At 42.7% G+C, this 12639-nt stretch overlaps 1 protein-coding gene across 2 annotated transcripts in view; it reads left to right on the top strand.

The window, feature by feature from the left end:
• POU2AF1 (POU class 2 homeobox associating factor 1) overlaps positions 1–12639 on the top strand; it is an 83629-nt gene that overhangs the window by 17164 nt on the left and 53826 nt on the right. The window contains exon 3 of one of the 2 annotated variants that reach the window (XR_010923014.1): positions 632–843. The exons of the other annotated variant lie outside the window; for it this stretch is intronic. The gene's annotated coding sequence lies outside the window, so the exon portion shown is untranslated. Of the gene's footprint in view, positions 1–631; positions 844–12639 lie in introns of those variants that run through there. 2 annotated transcript variants of the gene reach the window in all.

Raw genomic sequence — 12639 nt, 5'->3', positions numbered from 1 at the left:
TACATTGAAGGAGGTCAGATACTGTGATGATGGGTGGTGGTGTGAAATCCTGAAATAGTGAGAGATTCTTTTTAAAATAACTTTCTTTTTCATAAGCGGGGACATGCTGTCATTGTCCATCTATGAAAATAAAAAGAGGAGAGGCTGAGGGAACTGGGCTTGTTCAGTCTGCAGAAGAGGCGAGTGAGGGGGATTTGATAGTGGCCATCAACTACCTGAAGGGTGGAGGAGGGGGCTCCAGGGAGGATGGAGCTAGGCTGTTCTCAGTGGTGGCAGATGACAAAACAAAGAGCAATGGTCTCAAGTTGCAGTTGGGGAGATATTGAGGTTGAAGATTGATATTAGGAAAAGCTTTTTCACTAGGAGGGTGGTGAAGCACTGGAATGGGTTACCTAGGGAGGTGGTGGAATCGCCATCCTTAGAGGTTTTTAAGGCCTGGCTTGACAAAGCCCTGCTGAGATGATTTAGTTAGGGTTGGTCCTGCTTTAAGCAGGGAGTTAGATTAGATGACCTCCTGAGGTCCCTTCCATCCCTAATCTTCTATGATTCTATACCCGTGGCTAATAACATTCCTCAAGTTTTTGACAGAACAGTCCAGTGCAGGAACTAAAATCCCCCTTTGTTTCTCCAGGGAAGATATTTGAAGATGTGGATCTATCTCCAGTGCTGCAAGTGCAGGCCAAGGGGTGAAATGTAGAACAAGCCCATGAAGCCACAGTAGCGGTTAGACATTCTAACAAGAGCTTCCAGAGATAAAGATGAGGAAAGACTAAACTGAATATGTGATGCTAAACTGTTTACTTGTGCTTTAGCCGATCAGAAATCAGTCCCTACAACTCAAATTATGTGGGAAGGGATGGGGGACAACAAGTAAAGAGGTAAAGTGGATGAGGTAATTTATTTTATTGGACCAGCTTCTTTTGGGGAAAGAGACAAGCTTTTGAGCTACACCAGAGCTTTCCTTCTGGTCTGGGAAAGATACATGGAGTATGACAGCGAAATACAAGATGGGACAGATTGTTTAGCATAAGCGGTTAGCACATATTGTAAGGGACCATTCAAGGTGAAGTGGCCCATTAATGCCTCTGCAGTCATAAGACAAAAAAGGGGGTGGGGGGTTAGTGGGTTACAGATTGTTGTAATGAGCCATAAATCCAGTGTCTCTATTAAGACCATGATTTTTTAGTGTCTAGCAAAGTTACAAATTTAAGCACCCAGGATCATCTTTTGAAAGTGTTGTGCAGGTTTCCTTTGAGGAGGTGGACTACAAGGTCAAATAGAGAATGACCATTTTGTGAAAAGTGTTCACCCACAGGTGACAGGGTGTTTTTGTATCTTATCATTTTTCTGTGTGAGTTCATTCAAGAGAGTAGTAATTGTCTGGTTTCATCCACGTGGTTGTTTATTGGGGGTATTTACTGCATTGGATGAGGTATACCACCTGTTGTGATAGGCTTGTGTCGGATCCATTGATCTTGAACGGTGTGTTGTGGAAGATATTGATCATTGTAGCAGTGAAGAGATGTCTACGGGTTTTACATCTGCTGTTCTGGCAGGGTCTGGTGCCGCTTTGAGTTGGCAGGTCTGTGGGGAGCTTGCTTCCGATGATGAGGTTGGGAGGTTGTTTGAAGGCCAGAAGAGGGGGTTTGGAAACTATTTCTTTCAGGATGGGGTTCCCATTGAGTATAGGTTGTAATTGTTTAATGACACCCCATGTACCAAGCAAATACAGATAGGATTTAGTCCTTAGCTTAGCTCAGAGAACCTGAGGGATGGGGAAGCAGAAATGGCATTATAATCTCCTAAACCAGCTAGGTCCTAGGCCAGTTTGGTCCTAGTATAAATTTAGAGTAGCCACAAAGCTCCTCTAGTCTACACCACTAAGACTGGATTCCCATGAGCTGTTCTGCTGGGTGAGGATTCCTGAAATGCCTTGCCCTTCTATCTCATGCTGGGGTAATCCTCACCTCCCTGGAGCAACATAAACATGATTTATTGCAAACCAGGACTGAGCACTTTGGCCAGATTCCCAAATGATGTAAATCTGAGTAGCTGCATTTACAGCAGCTGAGCATCTCACCTTTGGTGTTTATAACAATAATGCCTAGTTCTTATGTACTGCCTTTCATCCATTAAACTCCAAGCTCTTTACAAAAGAGGCATGTATTATTTATTATCCTTATTTTACAGACGAGAAAACTGAGGGACAGAGAGGTAAAGTATTTTGCTCAAAGCCACGCAACAGACCAGTGTCTACATTACTTGTCTGTTTGCCATGAAACCTCAATTTTATATAAAAGTATGGCTTCACCTGTGTGTAGCTTGAGAAAAATTAACAAACTGATTGCTGACTCTCAGACTTCACAGATCCCAGTATATTTACAAAAAGATTTCAGTGAGTGAGGGAGGATCCAAATCATAGTTGATAAATAGAATTATGTTGCAGATAGATTACAAATAGGTAAAACCTGAACAGAAAGAGACATGGTCTAGTGGACTGAGCACATAATTAAATACCAGGAACTCCTGTATTTAATTCCCATTCTGATGCTGACTCCTCCATGGTCTAGGGGAAGTCAGTTTACTTTTCACTATATCAATTTCTTTGCAACAGGGATAATAATAATTCCAACCTCACAGTGATACTAAGACTTAATTCGATAATATTTATAAAGAACTTAGAAGGCAAAGAGAGTCAGTGTTTATAAAGAGAAGCTACAGTGATGGCTTGAGTCTGAGCAGTTCTGAGCACCCATAGCTCCCATTGTCGTCAATGGAAGTTGAGGACACTGAGCACCTTTTAAATATGAAGCCAGACTTCACCAAAAGCTCTCTCCTTACTCTCTCATCAGCCATATCTCCCATACAGGAGAGGTTAGAGGACCAGCTGCATAATTTGGGACGCTCTGTAGCCACGCTGAATAGAAATCATGATGTTTGGAACTGCCTGTATTAAGCAGGGATCTAAGGTCTGATACAGGGGGATGGTTGACATAAGCAATGAGTTCACTGCAAACTGGGATGTGAATCTACCCTGCAGTAGCTGTGGACTAACTGTCCATACCCGCAAAGGTATTTTTAAGCATTTAACTCCCATTGATCTGGCCCTTCGGCACCGGATTGACAGGCCAGAGATAGACATCTCCTTCTGCTTGGGATTCTTGGCCACACTCTCTGGAGTCAGGCGCCTAAGCCAGTCAGCTGCTTAGGTAACCTATGTGGTTTCTTGAGGAAAAACCAGACTGACCCACCCCACCCTATAATAGCCGATAGCCCAGTGGCTAGGGCACTCGCCTGGAATGTGGGAGAGACCGATTCAAATCCCTGTTCAGCCTGATTTGGAGCAGGGACTTGAACACAGGCTCTTATGCATCCTCCACGAGTGTTCCCAGCCCTTTGGGTATCTGGGGTGGGGCTCTCTGAGTCTCTGCGGTTGGAACTGTTCCACTTTGTATTAAATAATTAACTATTCATTGAGCCAGAGAGAGATAGATTGTGTGTGTGTACTTCTATAACCTGGTGAGCAGTGCACCAGTGCGGGAGACTGTCCAGTTCAAGTATTTATAAAAAGAGGAACTGCTCCAACTGGAGAGAGAGAGATTGTGACCCAGAATACCCAAGAAGTTAGGACACTCACTTGGCATGTGGGGATGTGGCTTCAAGTACTTCAAGCTCTAAATCAGGCTGAGGAAGGATTTGAATTTGGGTTTCCTGTGTCCCAGCTGAGGGCCTAATGAATGGCCAATTATGTATCCTGGAGATACATGTCTGCCTGAATCTGAAAAAATTCCAGACCTGCTTCCTCCAGGCTGTCTTTGCTGTGAACCTGATCCTGTAAGCGTGCTCTGAGGGCTCCACATAGTTTATTAGTGAAAGGGCAGCATCAGGACTCAAGTGGTTTTGCATATGCCTGTTTGTAGAAACTTAGGTGCCATGGGGTCTTGAAGCACCTACAGGGTTAGGTAGTAGCTGAGTGGTGGGTTTTGAGAACGTCAGCGGCACCTAAGTGTTGGACTCAAGCACCTAAAGATGCAGCTACACCACCAAAGTAACTTTGTGCATTTAGGGCCTTACGGCTTCCACCTCTGCTCACCTCAGCAGGTACATGATATTTCATGCAAACAGACTAATGCTGTAATCTCAAATATCTCCAATAAATTTGGTCCCACAGAGAAGTATCGTTAGAGTTGTTTAATGCAGGACGTGAGATGTACATTCTCAGTTGAACTCAATACCACATCAGTAGCAGCTTTCATTTAAATTTACCGGGAATGTTATAATGCATAACCTGTTGTGACAGCAAGTTCCAGCATGCAAAATGAACAAACGGGTTGTGTACGGAGCTTTCTAGGAGCTGCACAAGTCACTTCTGTTGGCACCATTTGGTTTCCACAGACAGGCTCAGACTCATTTAGCCAAACACTTACCCAAGGGAACCTCAGGGGTAGGAAAGAACATTCCCTGCTCAAAGGCATAGGATATTTCAATATTGTCCCACAACTTAGAATGGTTTTCTGCCTGTCTAACCTGCTGTGTGCCGTTTGCTCAAGGAAAGGAAAAGGGAGAAAGGGAGAAATTTCAAGCATTCAGGAGGTCTGGGTTAAGGATAAAAATTGTGCATTAAGGAGGTTAGCTTGAGAAGACCATGGGCAATGAGGTGGGGAGAAGGAGAAAGTGATATCAGAGATGTAGGCAAGATCAGAATTGTCCAGGGGTTTAGGAAGGACATTACGAAGGCAGGTGATTGAAGAGAAGAGCAAACAGGAATTCAGATGTCTCCAATGCTATATATTTTCTTCTGTAGATTGGAAGAAGTATAATGAAAATCAGGCAAGTAAATATTGATTGATTGATTGATTATAGCAACTGAAGGCCTCAGCCAGGTAGGTGGCATATGAACAGATGCCAAGAGACAGCCCCTGTTCCGAAGAGCTTACGTTTTAACTAGGCAAGACAGAAAAAGCAACTAAGAAAAACTAAACCAAACAAGCAGGCATATCGAGTTAGATTTCCTGTTCCTAAAATTACATATTTGTCTTACACGTATGCTTTCAGGGACAATACCTTGTCCATGACAGCCAAAATCTTTTTACACATATCATGTAAACTTTTACAAACGATTAAAATATGAGGAAGAAATTGCTGCAAAAGGACTTCCAGGAAAAGGTGAGTCATTTGGTTATGCTCCAGGATCTCCTGCCTTTCATATGCCATTGACTGGATGCTATTCACACTGCATATTTCACAGAAGGTTGCACCCTTTTTGTGTAGAAGAAATTTCCCAGAGTTTATCAGAAACAAGTTTGAACCATCTTGGCAAAATACAGTAAAGCTATGCCAATTTATACCAGCTCAGGGTCTGGCCTTTCAACAAAGGGTCATTTTTGAACCTACTGCTGATGGAGGCTCTCTTGATGAGAAGAGACAGTCAGTCAGCTACACCTGGGCAACTGCAGCTACTTCGTTATTTGGGATTACATTGTCTGCAGTGGGATTGAATGTGTGTAACGGAGGGCAGCATGTGGCCTTCGCAGCCTGCAGCTGGAGTTTCTGAACTGGTTTAGTTTCTTTGCTTCAATGCTGGTTTAAGGTTCAGAGGAAGAATTTTGGGTCAAGGAATTTTCAAGTGACTAATAACGTTGAGTGCCTCCATTTTTGGTGCCCAACTGGTAATACTTTATAAAGGGACCTGATTTTCAGAAAGTGTACAGCACCCACCCTCTGAAAATTATGGTCCTTTATAAGGAGTCCCAAATTGAGCACTTGAAAATTGAGGCATTCAGAACCACTAGTCACTTATGAAAATCTTGGATTTTTTAGCGTGTTGAGTTTTTTAAAATTATTATTAAATATTTGTTCACTTTAAAAAACAATGAAATAAGGAATCACAGAAAATATCCTGCTGATTAAACCAATATTACAGCCAGGTAGATACCAGTTTCCATTCTCTGACTTCAGACTCGGCCCATCCTTGTTTGTGTTACAGATTCTGTTCTATATAGACTCTTATACTGCCCTCCTCAGCATAGTATCTGAGTGCATTAAACAACATAACAAACATCTCTCTCTCATCCTCTCCCCAGGAGGCATGCAGTGTAGTGTTTTGTTTTGGTAGGGTTTTATTTTTAAATGTACACAGATGATGACACGTTCAGCAAAGGCTGTCATGAACAGGAGTCCCGGAGTGGATAATTGTAATTAAAATCTTTCCTCTGAAATACATTTCATCATTGTTTGCACTAAGAACTTCTGTCCATCTGAACTTTTTGGTTATGCTGATGAAGGGTGCAGTTGCCTTATATTGTTTAATGCAAGATAAATTTTCTGTAGCTTCCTGTGCTCCTTGTTGGTATAAGTTTCCCATGTGCACACGCTCACCTTTATGGCATTCACTGGACTTCTCAAGGGATATTTCCCCCCATAATTTTTGTTGCTTTGCCAATAATTAATGCAGCTGAATTTGAAATGCCTTATTGTGAAGATTTCTTAATAAGTTTCTTCTTCATAGACTGTGGGTGAAATTTGTCTCCCTGCAGAGAGCCAGCCGAAGACCTGTCCTTCACTTAAGCTCTCAGGACTTAATTAAGGGACAGAGGTGCATCTGCACAGAGGTGCATTTCATGCTGCATGACTAAATTTTTAAGCAAATGCGTGTTTGTGAATTAACAGGTAACCCACTGAACAGTGATCATATCTGATGTTCCAGATTGATACATGTCATTTGTGGATGCAATAGCATGATATGGATGCAACCATGGATGGATGCAATAATGTGTTTGGCACTAGATAGTTGTCACAGCCATGTTGATGTCACATCTGGGGAAATATGCTGAGTACACTAGAAAGGTACCGCAGAATACCTCCCACTAGTGAGCAGAGTCATAATGAAAGCTTGCGGATCCCATTTCGCACACGTTGCATATCAGTAGAAGTCTAAAATGCTTTTATTATAGCTATACATATTCCACCAGACCCGAGATTTGGCATAAATGCTGGGTTGTAACTCACAGGGATATCTGATTTGCCGCACTACGACAGACCATTGGGTGATCCTATTTGAGCCCTTTTTTAATATGTAACACTGCAAATATTGTTGTTATAAAATGATTCTGGCCCTTTTAAAACTCCATCTTCAGTATCTGACTCTGCTTTCCTGAGGCTTTGAATTCTATAGGCTCATTATAGGGTAAGTAAAGAAGTATTTTCACCTGTTATAGACTTGCCTGCTGTTAATTTAATCTAGTAATCTCTCCTGCACCTGTCTTGCCTTTGGGTGACAAAATACTTTAGAAAGAAGCTAAAGTCAGTTTTCACTATATTGTATCTTCCTCGGTTTTAAATGTCCCATTTGAGCCCTATTTAACATGTCCCCTTTGCAGGTTTAATTATCCTAGTTTCAAGGTCTCTCCTGTGTCTTTAATCATCATTGCTGTCCTCCTCTGGGAAGGAAGAATAGTTTTGTGGATAGGCACAGAAATGAGAGTTAGGAGACCTCAGTTTGTGTTTTCACTTCTGGCACAGGCTTTCTGAAAAATCTGCAAGATAGGTAGGTAGGTATTATCGTCCCTACCTCATAAGGCTAAATGCATTAGTGCTTGTGAAATGCTTTGAGATCCGTAGCTAGAAGTTGCTGTAGAAGTACAAAATATTATCCAATTTACAGTTCAGGAGAGGTGAACGAAACTGGACTTAGTAAATCTAATGATGGTGTGACTGTCTTTCTTAGTATTTTCCATGTGATCGCTATTGTTATACCCCCATGCATACTCTTTTTGTTTCCTTAACTGCTACTAAATCGTATTTTCTGACAATCCATGGTGATGCCGAAATATTTTCCCTCTGTTCAGAGCCCCTGAGCATGTACAGTATGTAATCTTTAGACTCTTAGACTAGTTGCAATACCTTACATTTAACCATGATGAATTTCATCTGTAATCATCCTGCCCATGCCAGAGTTATTAACAATCCTCCACGGTTATTAACTGAAACAACTTAGTTCATCAGCAAACTTCACCAACTCTCTGTTTGTTTGTTCTTTCAGATCATAATATTTAAAGCAGGTTCCCATCCAGACCCATGTGGAATTCTACCGTTCACTTTTATCATCCTGCTAGAATGCACAGCCCCAGTTGATAGTCAACAGGTCTCTGTTCTCTTCCGGTGTGTGCGCTGAGATCTTGAGGGATTATGTGTTGTCAGTGTGATCAAGAAGCCCTTTTACAATGCCTTCAGTGGCGTTCTCTGTAGGCGTGTTTTGTTTCCTGATTCAGCTGTGTGAAGTAGCAATCTTCACTCAAATAAATTTCTTTTTATGTTCATTGTTTGGCATTTCTGGCAAACGCAACTAAGAAGGGGTCCTTTGGGCCACTGTAGATGTTGCAGACTGTTAGAACTCCACAGCTGAATTTTGCCATATCCACTAAAGTAAGCACTTTTAGAGGAATCCTATGTTTTAGTGCTTATATGTGTCTTCTGTGAAGCAACAGTGACCCCCTGTGGGTAGGTCAGATTCTTCTCTGCATCTCACAGATGAGCTACCCATTCACTGTGTATTTGTTCCGATCCAGTGAGCTGACAGAATCCAGTATGGTAAAAATCAGTTAAGCCCAAAGAGTTTACTAGAGAGATCTGGACCTGTGTTGCATACGTTAAAAGGTCATTTAGAGCATGTCCATAAAAGGAGGGTAACTCAGGTTAAAATAGCGGAGAAGACGTGGCAACTTGGCTTTTAACTTAGCTTAGCAGCTTGAGTTCAAGCGGATGCTCACCTTCCTAAAGGCTTTAATTGGAGCTGCTAATCAGAGTTAAAAGCTGAGTTGCTGTCATCTTCACTACTTTTTCTAACCCGAGTTAGCTAACCCAAGTTAAGAACACATCTTTTTTTGCAGTGAAGACATTCAACATTGTATTATGGATTTGCAAAAGTGATTTACCACTGGTGATGCCTGTTGGTGACATCCTAGCACACCTAAATGTGAAAGTATAAACTCAGGAGCCTGGGCATCTGCCTAGATGGGCATGGGAAAATCTTAGCACCTGGAAACCGACTGATCACTCGATGAGACCTACTATGGGCATGAATTATAATTGCTCTTCCAGGCCAAAAGTCAGAATTGTGTGGCTCAGGACTTCATGCAAACAAACCTTGTAAGGTACAGCTATGCTTCTAGCTATTTAATCTAAATATTTTTCTTCTCTGATTTATGTTAAAGAAAATATTCTGGAGAGGAGAGAGACTGGATCTGTGCTCTAAGACCAGGGTGCTGTGGCAGAGTCTGTTTTCTGAATCTCCCAGAGAAACGGTGCTGCAGCATACTAGTTTGACAAAGCAGAGCTGGCTTTCGTGGGAAGCTAAAAGTGGATTTGTAGGGTCAAATGCGCCATGTTCTGGTGTTACTTGTATTTGACAGGTTTTGTTCAGGTTTTGGGACTCCTAGTACACCAAAATCACCGTCTTACATACCGTAAATATTATCCAGGGAGCCACCTGCTATAGTAGAATCAAGATTCTGGATGCTTGTGATTAAAGCACCAAACTCTCAGCATATGGGCTCAATTCCTGGCTCTGCCATAGGACTTTGCTGTGTATGTGTGAATGATCCAGTCAGGGGTAGATGGGATGTTTTGCTGAAGAGAATTGACAGGAAGCCAGCACAGGTGTCTTGCAAATTGGCAGGGCAAAAATAGGCATGTGATTCTTAGAGAGGCTGATTAGCATAGCAATTACTGTAAGCACATAAGTCAAACATATAGCTTAGGCTGACTGATTTTTTGAAAGCAATAGGCTGCTCACTGTGGTACAGCACTTGTATACTGTGGTGCTGGCTGCTTTAGAAATGCTCACAGATGGGCAAACAGACAGATTTGGTAGATGACAATTGGTTGGTTTTTTTTTGGTTTTTTTCTTGCTTTCCAAAACAATGAAGTGAATTTAGTGTGGGTAAGAGATGCTATGTTGACCGCTCTGCTGATGGAAGCGCTCTAGCCACAAAATAGGGACAGCATGGGCAACAGCACCACAAGCTGAGAGACACCCTATCCATTTGGTCCTTGATCGCTCTGTTGAGACTGCCTATACCAGTATCATTTGTGAGGGGCGGCGTTGTGTTGCAGACCCTTGGCAAAGAACTAGACAGAGACCAACTAACTCTAGACAGGCCTCTGCACTGCTGTCAGGTGGTATAACCCCTTCTGGTCACCGACATGAGCAAGGCTGAAACTGGAAATCTGGAGGCAAAAACGCTTTTCTGAAATCCCATTGCCAGTCCCCTGAACCATCCACTTTGCTTTGGGAGGCCATCCATATACACAACGCCTGTATCTGTGGATCACCTGTTGCATTGGGTGTTGCCTTCCTTAGCTTGTGTATGCAGAACCATAACTAGGCTGGCCCTCATGATTTACAAAATATCTCCCTGATGAAACATTGTTAAATTAACACAACATGTATTTGGGAAGGCCAGGAATTAGGGCACCATCCGGGAGGTGGAAGACGCTGGGTCCAGTCCCGCTGCTCCAATCAGTTTTTCATTATGTATTCACAGTGGAACAGCTTCAACAGGAGACATGGAGGGAGCTGCCCTTCAGAATATTCCATAGCTCAGTGAGAAGTGAGAGAGCCCTGTTCAAATCCTTTCTCCCCTTCTGATAGAGAGGAGGGAATTGAACCTGGGTCTCCCAAATCTCTTGCTGTAACCACGGCGCTAAAAGCGATAAGGTGGGCACCACTACCTCCTCTGGGGCCTAATGCAATTCTCGGTCTCTGAGCACGCTGACCGGATTGGACCCCATACGTGATTTAGGCGGCCAAATGTCTCTATTCCCCTGATTTGTAAATCAATCTGGGGGTTGGGCAGAGGGAGACGGGTGTCTGGATGCCTAGAGAAAGAAACATGGGCCCCTAGGCAAGTTTTACCCTGACAGCTTTAGCACTGAGTGAATTTAGTCATCTCCAGGGTCTGGCAGCAGTTTTGTGGAGTCAGACCTGGAACCTGGCTGCCTGAATGCAAGACTTAAGTGCCTCAGTACCTTTATGGAGCCCACCCTATGTCTTTCAAATGAAAGCCGGGGAACCAAGTTGCTTCATGCAACACTGTGTACTGAGGGCTGGAAACTAATGGAACAAATGGATGAAGTTAATAGAGGAGAAGAAAAATTAATACCCAGAGAAACATTTTCTTTAATCTGTAATTGCCATGTTCCCTTCAGACCTGCTTTGCGGGGAGCTGTAACTGCTACGTAAAAGTTTGCTTATGCACAAGGGAGTACAGGAAAAAACCCACTCATTTTTTGTGCTGCATGGTTTAAAGCTAATTTGAATATAATATTTGCAAACTGACAGTGTTCAGACGTCCACAGATTGCTCATCACTCAGATGAATCACCTGTCAGGTGCTGATTCAGGTGCCTTCACAAAAGTGAGAAATGAAGCATTGCCAGAATAAGCTGATACATGAAATAGTTTTGGTGTCCTCCATCTGACCTACTGGGATGCACAGAAAGGAACTCAAAGAGACTATGTTCTCCTGGAAGCAGGATGCCATGGAGGGTGAATACAAACTTAGTGTCCCTTATTGTCAGGAGAGGAAGTTAAAAGAACATTTGTTGGTGGGAAAATTTACTGGGTGGCAACAAGTGGATGAATGTAGCTAAGGGGTAACTAATTCAAGATCAAATGAGTTACATTCAAGGCAGGATGGGACAACTAGGGGCCCACTGCAACTCCCAGTTCAATTTCACTGGCTTTAATGGGAATTAGATTAATTCTCATGGCAGGGCCAATAAGCCCCAGCCAAGAATAAAGCCGGATTGTTCTATGCATTGTACACGTAATAAAAGACACATATAGTTGTAATCTAAAGAAACGAGACAAAGGGTGGAGATGCAGAGAGATCCACGGTCACAGAGCAGGGCCAGGGCAGAGCCAGGAACAGATCCCTGGTGTCCCAGTTCCCAGTCCAGTGTCCTGTCCACTGAACTATGCTGCTGTAAAATACCAGTATGGAGTTACTCTTGGGCCAGGGAAGGGCCAACATTGATAACCCGCTATGTTCTCCCCCAACAACTCATTGATGATGTATAAAGATTTCATTTGTTTTAGTTTTTCCTCTGTGACTTTTTAAAACAAAACATGGAAATCCAAAGTGAGAAATATGAAACAAAATATTGACTCCGGGGCCCATACCCTATCTAGCAACCCATAACGATTTGCCACTAGATGGTGCTGTCAATTCAATCAAAGGAAGCTTATAAGAAATAAAATGAATATATGTACTTTGGACACAGTGAAATAGGAACACTAGCTCAGCAGCGAGTATTAAGATTCAGATGAGAAAAGAACTTTTTCTTTCCCTGTGGAAAAATAAAGATAACAGGGTGGCCCAAACAGGGGGTGTATAAGCTCTTTGCGGGGCAGGGAACATCTTTTTGTATATGCACAGCGGGGCCCTGATTGATCCGTGGTTGGAGCCCCTAGTGCTACTACAACCCAAATTAATAAAAATTGAATGGCTGGCAGTCAATCAAATTATTTGATTTCTCCAGCCCCTCTCATAATATTCCTTTCCCATTTTGTAACCTCCTCTTCCAGGGCTGACAGATGGAACAATTCTGCTATGCTCACATTGAATGGTAGTTACTC

This window comes from Emydura macquarii, unplaced genomic scaffold (assembly GCF_026122565.2).
Source record: "Emydura macquarii macquarii isolate MOO-44397 ecotype Brisbane River unplaced genomic scaffold, CSIRO-AGI_Emac_v2 contig_312, whole genome shotgun sequence".
Taxonomy (NCBI): domain Eukaryota; kingdom Metazoa; phylum Chordata; order Testudines; family Chelidae; genus Emydura; species Emydura macquarii.
Note: the sequence above shows the minus strand (reverse complement) of the source record. Positions and strands in the feature narration are given on the sequence as shown.